The sequence below is a fragment of the Eutrema salsugineum genome, unplaced genomic scaffold, assembly GCF_000478725.1.
Source record: "Eutrema salsugineum unplaced genomic scaffold, Eutsalg1_0 scaffold_1, whole genome shotgun sequence".
Lineage (NCBI taxonomy): Eukaryota > Viridiplantae > Streptophyta > Magnoliopsida > Brassicales > Brassicaceae > Eutrema > Eutrema salsugineum.
In genome coordinates this window covers 21,426,559-21,439,216 of record NW_006256909.1, presented here as the reverse complement: position 1 = coordinate 21,439,216, position 12,658 = coordinate 21,426,559, and the positions used below count along the sequence as shown (strand labels likewise).

The 12,658-nt window shown below is 40.6% G+C and overlaps 2 non-coding genes across 2 annotated transcripts; one reads left to right on the top strand and one right to left on the bottom strand.

Annotated features, from left to right (window-relative positions):
- Positions 1-7,027: 7,027 nt before the first annotated feature.
- Positions 7,028-7,136, bottom strand: LOC112082550. Its single transcript, XR_002897218.1, has one exon. It is a non-coding gene; the product is annotated as a small nucleolar RNA R71 (small nucleolar RNA).
- Positions 7,137-10,001: 2,865 nt separating this feature from the next.
- Positions 10,002-10,108, top strand: LOC112082452. The gene has a single exon (XR_002897126.1). It is a non-coding gene; the product is annotated as a small nucleolar RNA R71 (small nucleolar RNA).
- The last annotated feature ends 2,550 nt before the right edge of the window (positions 10,109-12,658 follow it).

Here is a 12,658-nt window from a genome sequence, read left to right as displayed (position 1 = left end):
GTCTTAAGCAAACTTTCCATTTTTGTATTAAATGAAACGATGAGTTTATGTTTTCGTAGACTAGGTTTGTTTCTTGTTATTTCCTTTAAAAGTCCTGTTGTTTTGAGTCTTTTTCTTTTCTTTGAGTCGAACCCTAGAATGTTCAAGCTGACGGACTATTTATAAAGTCCCACACGCAGCTTTGTCGTCACCAACCTTTTTCCCATTATCAATAAAAGAACGAACTTTCTTCTAAGTTTATTGAGAAGCGTCTTCTCATCTTGTTCATTGCTTTCTTGTGAGATTCAAGCAAGCGTGGGCTCCTACACCGTATCAGAGAGTCACCATCCCTCTGTGTCGTGTATTCAGTCCACCAACATACCATCTCTAGATCCCACACGAGAGGGCGACCGCCTGCGTGTCAGATCCCCATCTATCGATCATATACCGAGCCAAAGAGAGGGCGACCGCCTGCTTTGCCTCTCCACCACCTTGTTACCCGTGAGATCCCCCTGGTTCTTACATCAGAACTTCATCTTAGTTTTTAGGTTTTACTTTTATGCATTTGTAGAAGCTTTTCACGCTAAACACTGTTTTCAATAAGAGAAGTTTTTCTGCAGCTTTTGCTTCTTTACTTTATTGCTTTTTCATTCTTAAACCAATGATGATGTCAAGCTTAGCCATGTCTGAGTAGTCACCTTGTTGGGTGAAGGGACCATCAAAAGGGATCCCATGTTCGATGACATCTAGGTTTTTATGTTTAAGGATTTCAAGTTTTTAAATGATTTTAAATGTTTCTCCCATTCATCCCAATCTCAAAGCGGCGGTTCTTTGGATTGATCACCTAGAGGCCGATCCAAGGTTGAATCTGAGCCACGAGAGAGTTGTATCTGGATTACCTGAACTGGATTTTATGGACGTCCCCGTCATAGGAGAAAAAAGCTACCTACTGAGGTTACGTAAGCCGATAGTTATTCTGATCTGAAATGCATGATCTTATTCTGGCATGAGGGGGAGAGTTAATTGCCGAGATTAAGTGATTAGATGATTAGGGTGACGAGAGTTGGTTAATCTTTTAAATGTCTATCCTAGTTTCAGAATCATATAAAATCCTTACCTAGATTGCCTATGTCATAGATCATGAATCCTAGAGATGAACCCTAAAAGCCAGCGCCGTTTTTCATATAGTTTTCAATCGATTTTTCAAGCTTTTTAATTTCCTGCTTAGTTATTTAGATTCAATGACAACCAAAACCTCTTTTTAATCTAATTATGTCTACTATTGTTTTTGGCATCAGTTAGGAGTTCTCAATACACAAATCCCTGTGGATTGATCCCTAAGTACTACTGCGTTTGGTGTGCACTTGCAGCTTTGTTTAGGGTAAAACTTGTAGTTAAAACATTCGGTTAGGGCTGACGTGGAGGCGATTTGGGCGATTGAGAAGACGACTAGGGTTTAGGTTTCGTAGCTTGCAAGGCAGCGCTCCGCCGCCTCTCTCTTTTCCTGATGGAGGAGATGGCTTCGCCGGCGGCACCATGGAATCAGGAAATTAGTTCTGTTGAGTCGATTCAGGTTGAAACATGGGCAAACAAGATTCGACATAGAAGATCTCTTAAGAAGTACGATGTAGAGATTTCGATCAAAGATGGTGTGGGATCAGCGATGGTTCCTGAAGAGGTTATCAAGGATTCTTCGCCTTTATGGGAGGATTTTTTGATTGGAAGATTTCTGGCTACTGCTCCTCATGTAGCTAAATTCATACTATTGTTAACAAAATTTGGGCGAATGGTGACAAATCTCAGATGGTGGATATTCAAGTCATTAACTCAACGACGATGAAGTTCAAGATATCAAACCCGGAAACTCGTAATCGAATCTTGAGACGGGGATGTGGAATTTAGCGGAGATCCCTGTGGTCATGTCGAAGTGAAATCATTTCACAGAAGACAAGGCACCAAAGATTAAATCAGTACCACTGTGGGTTCATCTGCGCCATGTTCCGATGGACTTGTTCTCATGGAAGGGTTTAAGTTTCATAACTAGTGCAGTAGGGTAGCCGAATCATCTTCACCCTGAAACTGCTCAATGTGTTGATTTCAAAGTTGCAAAGGCTTCGTTAAAGCAGACCTTACAAAGGAATTGCCAAAAGAGTTGAATTTTGAGTTGAATGGAGAGGATAATCTGGTGGAGTTTAACTACCCATTGTTACCTCCTCGTTGCTCCATATGTGACAAGTGGGGACATCTGCAAACGGTTTGTCTCGCAAAAGGAAAGGCATCAACAGAGAAAGCAAGTTCACCTTCAAAGGTAAACCTTGCAAAGCCAGTGTTAGAGACCATGGTGGAGCGAGAACAGGTTCAGCAAGCTTTCAAAAAATCTGAAGAAGTGGTTCAGCAAGTGATCGAAAATCAAAATGCTGATAAGGGTGCAAGTGCAAGCACAAATAGTGACAAAGAGGAAGGGGAATGGCACACAGTCTCGCCGGCAAAAGCGGGCAGAAGTCCAAACATAAAAGATTCAGCTCTAAAATATGGGGAAGTTTCAGTAATGCCTTCGCGGTATGGACTTCTCAATATTGAAGGAGGTGAAGAGGATGGGGCAATTTCTGAAGGTATAGAGAGGACTGTGTTGGCAGAAACTTCAGTTTTGGAGGGAGTCGCGAAAACTGATACATCAACTTTGGATATCGGAAACACTGGAAACAGAGGAACAGAGAATGAAGGGGAAGTAGCAAAGCATGATAGTTCGAACATGAGTCACTTGATTGATCAGCTTCAGGAGAGTCAGGGTAAATAACATGAGTCTGAAATGTCATTGCGACAGACAAGTAAAGTGGGGAAAGAAAGTCGGAAGCCTCCGATAGACCCAAATTTTATTCCTCCTAGTGATTCGACAAGACGGTCTTCTCGGAAAAACGCTTAATGTCGGGTTTCTTTTGGAATATACGAGTTTCAACAAAAATTCTAAGCATACCGTAGTCCAAAAGTGGGTTAAGAAGCATTCTTTTCAATTTGGGTGTTTGTTGGAAACAAGAGTGAAGGAGAGGAAGGCAGATCAAATTGTTTATTCTGTTTTTAAAGATTGGTCTTTTATTTCAAACTATAGTTCTCACAGGCTGGGGAGGATTTGGATAGTTTGGAATTCTCAAGTGCGAGTAACTCCCTGCTTCACAAGTGGACAAATGGTTACTTGCTCTGTTCTGTTGAATGGCACAAATGTGGAGTTTTACGTGTCATTCATCAACACTCGCCGATGCTCAGAAACAAACCTTGGTTACTTGTTGGTGATTACAAGGAAATTCTTGATGGCAGTGAGCATTCAGGTTTTGAAACTTCTTCGCAAATTCCCACTGGAATGCGAGATTTTCAAGATTTGGTGCGCGACTGCTCCCTTATGGATATGACTTTTCATGGTCCACTTCATACTTGGTGTAACAAACGTGAGGAAGGATTAATCTACAAGAAATTGGATCGAGCTTTGGTGTCAACTGCTTGGCACACTTTATATCCTCAGGCTTATTGCGTGTTCGAACCAGGGGGTGCTCAGATCATTTGCGCGGTCGTATACATTTTTAGCCTCCTGCACCTAAATGTCGTAGGCCTTTTGAATTCAGAAATGCCCTCACCAGCTCACCGGGCTTTCTTCCTCTCATAGAAGCCGTATGGAGCAAAACAGAGCCTCTATTTAACTCCACCTCTGCTCTTTATCGCCTTGCTAAGAAATTGAAGGGTCTGAAGCGAGATATTCAGCAATTTAGTAAGGAGCATCTGGGTGATCTAGCAAAACGAACAGCTTTGGCATATGATGAGCTCTGCAAGTGTCAAGAGGAAACTTTGTCAAATCCGACACAGGAAAATGTGGGTAAAGAATCAGAAGCTTTTCAAAGGTGGAATCTTCTAGCTGATTTAGAAGAGCGATTTCTCAAACAAAAATCAAAAATTCATTGGGTGGAAGTTGGTGACAAAAATAATCGTTATTTTCATCAAGCTGCAAAGGTTCCCGAAGTGATTAATTCGATTCGCGAAATCAAGCGGGCCAATGGATCAATAGCGAACACGCAAGAGGATATTAAAGTGGAGGCAGAGGATTTCTTCAGAACTTTTCTCTCTTTTAAGCCGGATAATATTGTTGATGTCAACTTGAGAGATCTTCAGGATTTGTTGGGGTGGCAGTGTAATGAGACACATCGCACCATGCTGAGTAAAGAGGTCACCGAAGAGGAAGTGAGATGTGTTCTGTTCTCTATGGCAAGCAACAAGTCGCCCAGTTCGGATGGGTACACCTGGGAATTCTTCAATTCCACTTGGTCTGTCGTGGGAGAAGATTTTGTGGTGGCTATATGATCCTTTTTTGACAAAGGTTTTCTGCCTAATGGTTTTAATTCGACGATTCTTGCGCTTATCCCAAAAAAGGAGGATTCAACTACGATGAAAGATTACAGGCCAATCTCTTGCTGCAATGTGATATACAAGGTGATATCTAAATTGATAGCTAACAGGTTGAAGAGGGTTCTTCCAGAATTCATCGCACCAAACCAATCAGCTTTTGTTAAAGGGCGTCTGTTGATGGAGAATGTATTGCTTGCATCAGAACTAGTCAAAAACTACCATAAAGACACAATGTCATCGAGATGTGCCATCAAAATCGATATTGCGAAACCTTTCGATTCTGTCCAATGGCCGTTTCTTATGGCTACACTTCAAGCTTTGAACTTCCCGGAAAAGTTCATACACTGGATTCATCTCTGTGTTACAACGGCATCATTTTCTGTACAAGTAAATGGAGAACTTGCAGGTTTTTTAGAAGCGCGCGAGGGTTACGGCAAGGCTGCGCATTATCTCCTTACCTGTTTGTAACTTGTATGAACGTTCTCTCGAAGATGCTTGACAAAGCTGCCCGAGAACAGAAGCTAGGTTATCACCCGAGTTGTCAGAACTCCAAACTTACGCATCTCTGTTTCACGGACAATATTATGGTTTTCTCGGATGGTAAGAAACGATCTATAGAAGGAATTCTGGAGGTTTTCAAGGAGTTCGCTGAGGTCTCTGGGTTTAATATCTTCTACAGGTGTTTTTACTCCATTTTCAAAGGATTTCTATGTTTTCGGATTTTAAAAGACTTTTCAGGTAATTTGGGATAAAGAGGCACAAATTGAAACAAAATGACTCTTTTGGATAAATGCAGACCGTCAGAACTCTCATGGAGAGGCGAAGATGTTCTCAACGTCTGATCACCCTAAAAATTGGACAACTTATTGAAGAATCAACCAGCTTTCAAATGCACTTGGTTTGGAGACATTCTAACGGTTGGATCTCAAGGTATTCCATTTGCCCCGGAGACACTCGAAGACGGCCAACAAGTCACGCGACCGCGGCCACTAACCCATCCACCGCGGTCACGAGCTACACGACCGCGGCCAAGCCTCTATTTTCCGCGGCCACGTTACTCCCGATTGCGGCCGACCATCATCGATTAAAAGCCTATATTTCTGAAGCCCAAAGTCATTTCTCTGTCTCAATTCTGAAACCCTAGAGACCATGGAGTATTGAAGACTATAAATACTTGTCATTTAGGTCGTTATTAGACATCACCTTCATACTTTTATAAAAACCCTTTTTCTTCAGCCGTTTTATGCGATTTTTAGAGAAGATTGTTTAACTCTAAGTTCATCAATAGAGAATCTTTCTTTCATCTCTTTTCTTTACTGTTTTTGATTGCTTTTATTAAAACCATTGATGATGTCGACCTCAGCCATGTCTGAATAGATCCCGAGTTGGGCTTAGGGTTCCCAAAAGGGGCTCTCATAATCGATTAAGACATCTAGGTTTATACATCTGGGATTTTAACATTGTTCTTTGTTTATTCTCGTCCTTAATGCATGTATGATTAATTGATCACCTCGTATCTGATCTAGATAGTTAGTGTTGCGGAAGTTTTCATTAAGTATCCGACCTAGAATGATACAGTCTATTTTTCCGTAGGAGTGGAAACCTACCTGCAGCGAAATCGTGAGTACTGACGAGTCCTGTGCAGCTCTTGCGTTCTCTCCCTTCCAGGGCCAGAGTGGAAACCTACTGGTCAGGGTTGCAAGAAACAGTTGGTTATGATCACGACAGTGATGTAGTCATACCGCCGTACTCTAGCTCTAGAACCCTATATTTTGATATCCATCAATCCCAATCTATAATCCCTTGTGTTGAAACCGATTATGATCCCCGTAGAGTTCCCAAAAGCTCAGCGTTTTTACCCATAGTTTACAAACCAATCGATTTTTACTTGCTCTTTTAGATCTGCATTTTATTTGCCTTAGTTTTATATTCTGCTTGTTTCATTTGCTTTCATTCGATTTTCTACTTGTTTTGTAGGATAGATTTATTTGGTTTCTTAGTTTTAGTTCAATCTGTGACAAACAACCAACTCCCAAATCGATTTAGTCTAGACATAAAGTTAGAAACCGTAGAAGAATACCAGGCACACAAACCGTAGAAGGAGATCATGCTCGACAAGATGGAGAAGAGAATGAAATTCCTCCAAGAAATCCTCAAAACCGAGAGAGAGAAGAACGCGAAGAACTTGATGCACCTATCAATGCAGCCGATGGTAACAACCTGGAGATGCAGCCGAATGGGCGCATTAACCGCCCTGTTCAGCAAGCAAATCAACACCGAAGACAAGCCACGAACCATCGCATAGCTGATTTTGATGCACCCACTCAGAATTTTCAGAATTGATCCGCAATTCAAGTACCATTCGCGAACCGGAATGAGTTTTAAGTCAAGCCTCAAATCATCTCTTTGGTGAAACAAAACCAATTCCATGGAGTTCCTTCTAAACATCCAATGGACCATATCGAGCTCTTTGAAGAAATCTGCAGCATGATGAGGACAAACCAAGTTCCAGCATACTATTTAAAGTGTAAGTTGTTCCCTTTTTCATTAGCAGAAAAAGCTCACCGTTGGTTGAAATCTTTGCCGGCAGGATCGATCACTAATTGGGAAGAATGTAAAACTGCTTTTCTGAACCACTTCTATACTAAGTCAAGGTCGAACTTGCTGAGAACCAAGATCTGAAGCTTTCAGCAAGGACCGACTGAACCTTTCTATGAAACCTGGGAGTGTTTTAAAGAATATGAACGTGACTGCCCTCACCATGAATTTCCCGGATCAAGCCTGCTGATCACATTTTACAAAGGTTTGCAACTGCAATACAAAATTTTGCTTGATACAGCTAGCAATGGAGATTTTGGACAAAAGACGATAGCACAAAGAAGAGCCCTCATTGAAAATTTGGTTCAAGCCAATAGCAATGATTGTCCGGAATACAATCGATCGACAAAGCAAACCGGAAGAGACAACAAGGAGATAACCGAGTTGAAGAACATGATGAGCCAGCTTTTGAAAAGCAACAATCGCCCAATCCATGCTTGTGAGACCAACAATGGCGCAAAAGACAAAGGACCTTGTGATATCGATCACATTAATCCAGCCCTTCAAGAAGAAGAAGTGAGCTATGTAGGAGCACAAGCGCCATATCCAAATCGCTTCAACAATGGTTTCAACAACAACTTCCGGAATGCAAACTACAACAATCTCTCTTACCGCAATCCAAATGTGGAGAACCCTCAAGACCAACACTACCCACCGCAGCAGAGATCCTACCAAAACAAGTTCCAAGGTGGAAATTTTGGAGGGACAGGAGCTTATCAGCCGCGACAGCCATATCACTATCAAGATACGGGTTTTAACAATCAATTTGTACAACAGCAAGGAGTCACAACGAACCAGCTAGCTTCGCAAATCGGAAGACTTGAACAGTCCATCCAACAATTTGTTATGACAAACGAGAAAGCAGCTAAAGACATGAACGTGAAAGTTGACTGCATGTACAATGACCTGAACAGGAAGTTTGAAGCTTTATCTTCGCACGTCAAAAACCTAGACATCCAAGTTACCCAGACAGCCGACTATATGAAGAGACAAAATGGAGCTCTTCCCGGAAGAGTTGAAGATAACCCCAAGAGATTTTGCAATGCTATAACCACGCTGCCCGAAGAAGAAGCCAGAACCGATGGAAAGGATGAAGAAACCCCAGTCTTCGTACCACTTTACAAGGATGTCAATGCAAAGCTGCCACCATTCAAGGTACCTCAACGTTCCCTGTTTCAAAGGCTTACAAAACCGACGACCCGAAACATTTTGTTTTCCAATGTTTCATTTCAAGAATCAAGTTCACAGACTGTCTATGCGATTCTAAAGCCAATGTCAACATCATGTCAAAGACATTTGCCGAAAATTTGGGCATAAAACTTTAAGGACATCGACAGTCAAGGTTATCTTTGGAGATTCTTCTCAAATAGATACTGAAGGGGCGATTCATGATCTGCAAGTTCTAGTAGGGGACAAGATTGTTCCAGCAGATTTCCAATTTCTGGAAATGGATCAAGACAAGGAGAGACCACTCATATTCGGGAGACCATTTCTAGCTACTGTAGGAGCAGTAATCGACCATGCAAACTGGAATGCTGTCATCCTCAACGTAGACCGCATGAAGTTTTATCTAACTGTCCTAGACGATTTTCCAAGTAAAGGAAAACGGCCACAAGAGAAGGAAAACGAGAAGCCGAGAGCTTTTGCAAAGATCAAGATCATCATTCCACCAGATGCAACAGAGACTAGTGAGGACCAAATCAAGGAACTGATCGAGAACACAAAAAGAGTTTTAAACAACGTTAAAGTCTGGAAGAAGAGTAAAGGAAAGAAGCTGGCGCCTCAAGGAGAAGAAGTTAAACCTCCAGCGACCAGAAATGATAAAGGCACATCTAGTGGAGTGCCATTTCAATCAACCTGATCTTTCATGCCTAAGTCGAGCTAAACGACTTAAAACAAAAGCGCTTAATGGGAGGCAAGCCATTTAGGTACTCTTTCTTTTAGTTTTCTTTTTCTTTTTTACAATTTATGTTTTCTTTTTCTTTCTAGATTCAGGTACTCTTATAAAACAAAAACACAAAAAAAAAATCAGAAAAATAGAAAAACCGAAAAAGAAGGAAGGGTTTTTAGCTGCTCGGCCTAGTAAAAACCTGGACGAAGGCTGCAGGAAAATGGGCCGCGGTCGCGACCAACCGACCCGCGGCCAACGCACCTTCGACCGCGACACCGTGAATGTGACCGCGGCCGAGCCTATGTTTGTCGCGGTCGCGCGTCTCCTGACCACGGCCGTTGGTCATTGAGACGGAACCTCCATTTCCGTTGCTTTTCAGATGTTCCCGGTGATTCCCGACAATTCCTGGAACATTCTTGGAAAAGCCCGTCATTATAATTTGAATCAAGCTTTTGTTGTCCTTGTAAGATCTGCTGGAGAATAACACTGATCATGACCTTGCTGCTGAGGAGAATTCAGTTGAAGTTGTGGTTGACCAAATCCAGGAGGTGGGGGATTTTGTTGCTTGAAGCTGACTTGGTTTGTGAAGTTGTGCCCTTGGTTTTGAACTGCTGGGTGCTGAAAAGTGTGTTGGCCTTGGAAGTAACCGTGGAATTGATTCTTGGGTACAAAGCTCTTTGGTGACCTTGTTGAGAAGGGTATACTTGATTTTGGAGATTGGCTACATTGGTGCTTCTATAAGACAAGTTCTGGTTTTTGTTGAAGTTATTGTACCCTTGGAACTTGTTAGTGTAGCTCCTCTTGTGTAAGGCCCTCTTCATTGACATTGTCAAAACAATTCCTCTCATTAAACTCACCCACATATTTTATGGGCTGCTGAGTGGTCATTGCCAGCTTTGCTACCTTAACTTGCAATTCCTTTAAGTCCTTTTCCAGCCCTTGTTGTATACTAGAGGTTTCTCCTCTATAAATTCTGTCATAATCTTCCCCATAAGTGTCACTACTCATGGCTAAGTTCTTTACAAGTTCCATAGCAGCATTAATCTCCTTTGCAAGGAAGTTTCCATTGGATGCTGTATCCATCTGATTCCTGAACTTGGGGAGAGCACCTCTATATAGAGTGCTAAGAAGAGAAGTCTCAGAAAAACCATGATGAGGGCATTGGTTTGTATAGCTCTTTAATCTTTCCCATGTTTCCCCAAAACTTTCATTGTTGTGTTGGGTAAAGCTTGAGATTTGATTCCTCAACTTGGCTGTCCTTGATGTGGAGAAGAACATAGAGAGGAAGGATAGTTTACACTGCTCTCAAGTTTAAATTGATCCCCTAGGTAAGTTCTTTTTCCCACTGATGAGCTTTGTCTCCCAAGTTGAAAGGGAACCATCTTAACTTGAAGCTATCCTCTGAAACCCCATTAATCTTTATCAGATCACACACTCTGTCAAATGGATCCTCTAAATGAGGCATTTTTGAATAAATCAACTGGGGAAAGTGTGATTTAAGTCTGGGAGAAGATGTCTATCCATACTGATTTAATTTCTTTGTTTCTTATCTTTTTCTTGCAATTTTTAGTTTTTTCTATGCTTATTAAAAGACTTTTAGTGTTTTCAGGATTGTTGACACAAAACTATGATGAGTAAGACCCATGTGCTTCTAGACTTTACATCGTATTTTCTTTTCATGGTTAGTGCTAGACTAGGCGGTAGCTAGAGTACTTCCACTACGAACTCCCACCAGAGGACTTCTATTCATGGAGATTCTTTCTAACAGGATATACTAGATCATTTTACCTGGACTTAATCTTGACATATAATTTTCTCATCAATGGTTTTAGGAAGACATCGAGGACATTTTTACCCTATTTCACCATTCTTTGTTGTCCTAGATGGCCAGTTTATCTAGCTGGTACCATACCCTTTACCTAAACCTTTACGTTCGAACCTCATGCATTCTCTCTTAAGTTTGTATCGACAGATATGTGCAAAAACGACAAAGAGGAGGAACAACATAGTTTTCAGTCACTCAAGAGAAAGATTGAAGAAAATTGGGAAAGACGAGTATCAAGAATCCTATCAAGCCTAATGGTGCCTCAAGAAGCTCAATCATAAAGGTAAATTTTGTGCTCCCTAAGACTCTACATCTAAAGGCGGTTTCCCTTTTTAAAAAAAAAAAAATCAGAAAAAATGAAAGGAAAGGAAACCAAAAGCCTAAAAGAGTCTAGGATAGCCGAAATTATCTGAGCAAATGTTACAAGTATTCATCTATGGAGTTATGGATTTACAAACCTAGACAATAATATAAGTCTGGGGGAGTCATGAGGAGAACCTGAAGAAAGGAGATCAGAAATCTTAATCCATCCTCTCTTGCTGTTTTGCATAATATCTTGTCTCTCCAGTAAAAAGTAACCCTAAACCACCATGAACTTTACCCCTAAAAAAGCCATTTTGAATACTAGCCAAAATGAATGCTAAAAGATAGTTTACTGTAAAATAGGTCTAAATGTGTAGATTTTCGCATGACAGATTAATGGACTAGTTATGCTTGTATTTTACTGAGAATTTTCTAGTCTTTACCTGATTTGAGCATAATGATTGAATTTAGTTTAGAAGCATGGTCTCTGAGATTTTGTTAGTTCCTGCGGTTTTCAAACCTCTTTTTTGGAATTAAATCTTTTGTTTAGTTTGAGACAAACAAATGTTTAAGTCTGGAAAAGTTGATAACACCTCATTTTGACCATTTTTATGGAACACTTTCAATGTCTTATGCAAGTGTTTTCACTCAGTTTTAAAGGTTTTATAAGTGTTTTTCATGTTTTGGAGTTTTAAAAGACTTTTTAGGAAACTTGGATTCTTAGAGTGCATTTTGGAGCAAAAGTACATTTTTGGATAAATTCAGGCCGTCAGAAGTTTGGCAACCAAAAAAGACCTTATCACCGTTTGATCATCTCCAAATATAGAGACAAAATAGATGAGACAACTAGCTTTCCAACACACTTGGAATCAATGCAATCCAACAGTTAGATCTCTAGATATGATAACTAAGAGTTTTCACTCTTTAAAGAGGTTATCAATACCCCTGTCCTTGTAGTACAAGGGGTTATCAAACCAAACTTGTAGTGGAGACACTAATCTATGTTACTTGTGATCTTAAGTCAAGAGAGAATGATAAGGGTTTTAACTAAACTATTTAACAAGTAAATGAGCATGTAAATGAAACAAAAGATGAGATTTAAACTAAGTGAAGATGCAAATAACAAGCAAATGGTTCGGATGATGATAATATACGATAAAGGCAGAAGCTTTAGACATGATACTTGACTCGGGTGCTTCCAAGCTAAACTAATGGGTTAATGAATCATTTTATCAAGCGATTTCATTTGACTTTGAACTCAAGGCATGTTAATCTTCTCATGAAAGTATTAAACATCTAAACTGATCCTCGTTCATACCAAAATCCCTTTTGAGAAGCACGAATCAGTCAGCAATAAGATTCAGTTCAAAAAAGTCATTTAAGAGAACAAACTATCACTCTCGCGATGAAAGACTCTTAAACCCTTAACCGAGTGGTTCAGACATTTCTACAAACACTTTTGATGCGAGATATGTCTCAGATCTGAACCTCAAGTGATGTGCTTGGATCCAGCCTAGAGATCTCGTCGGTTAAGGAATGAAACATGCAAGACTAGACACCTAAACCCATTAATCTATCTTGAAAGCACCCTAATCTACCTATCTAAAGCTGCTTAAACGACTACTCACTGATCTTAACGAGCTCACTAAGTCCTTTGCAAGACGTGTAGCTAG